This window comes from Etheostoma spectabile, chromosome 7 (assembly GCF_008692095.1).
Source record: "Etheostoma spectabile isolate EspeVRDwgs_2016 chromosome 7, UIUC_Espe_1.0, whole genome shotgun sequence".
NCBI lineage: Eukaryota > Metazoa > Chordata > Actinopteri > Perciformes > Percidae > Etheostoma > Etheostoma spectabile.
Genome location: NC_045739.1, coordinates 9158689 through 9159574, shown reverse-complemented (window position 1 = coordinate 9159574; position 886 = coordinate 9158689). Strand labels below are relative to the sequence as shown.

The following is an 886-nucleotide window of genomic DNA, read 5'->3' as shown; positions in this document are numbered from 1 at the left end:
GGGTTCAACAGATGCAGGACAGTGTGTCTTTATCAAAAGCTTGTACATGTAGATGGGTGTCTGGTCTGGAAGGCGTGTGACTGACACACAGCTGAATGTACCCTCCAACAATCCACCCAGAATCCATCAATTAGGCTCATGTGTCGCTCCCCTCAGTTGACCAGCAGTTCTGGTGGCATGACTGCATTTCTCCATTAACATTTCCTGTTTGCTCGTAACAGTTTGAACCCCGACCAGGAAATACGCTCAGAGACAGTAAGCTGTCCTTCTGAAAGTGGATAATTGGGGCATGTCGGCTCAGGTCTGCACTACGTCAATGTGACTCGTGAGTGCTGATGGAAATTCTCCAGTAACACATTTGTAACAAGGCAGTTTAAACGAGCAGAGAGGAGGTTGACAGACCGTAGTAGAAACATGAATAAGTGTCTTTTGAAAGCGTTTGCTGCATTTCTTAACACAAACAAGCATAGGAGACATAGTGGCTAATTCTAATCACAAAAAAGGGACTTTGGAGTGAAATGTAAAAAGGGCATAAGAGAGAACCCGTTATAGTACAGACAGCTTATTTGTTGCAAGGCATCTTCACCAATGTTGAAGACTATATGGTGCAGAGGAAAGACTTTTTCTCCTGGATTTATCCTTTGGATGTCTGTGCTCTACTAATGTGAACATATATGTACGTATATGTGTACATAAAGTACAGGCCAAAAGTTTGGAACCACCTTCTCATTCAATGCGTTTTCTTTATTTTCTTGACACTGTAGATTATCACTGAAGGCATCAAAACTATGAATTAACAAAAAAGTGTGATATAACTAAATAACATGTCTTATATTCTAGTTTCTTCAAAGTAGCCACCCTTTGCTTTGATTACTGCTTTGCACAC

The 886-nt window shown here is 41.1% G+C and overlaps 2 protein-coding genes across 3 annotated transcripts in view; one reads left to right on the top strand and one right to left on the bottom strand.

Annotated features, from left to right (window-relative positions):
* LOC116692455 (rho-related GTP-binding protein RhoA-C) overlaps positions 1–886 on the top strand; it is a 732216-nt gene that overhangs the window by 150162 nt on the left and 581168 nt on the right. The gene's annotated exons all lie outside the window — the stretch shown is intronic.
* Positions 1–886, bottom strand: part of mybpha (myosin binding protein Ha) — a 16604-nt gene that overhangs the window by 12252 nt on the left and 3466 nt on the right. The window lies entirely within an intron of this gene.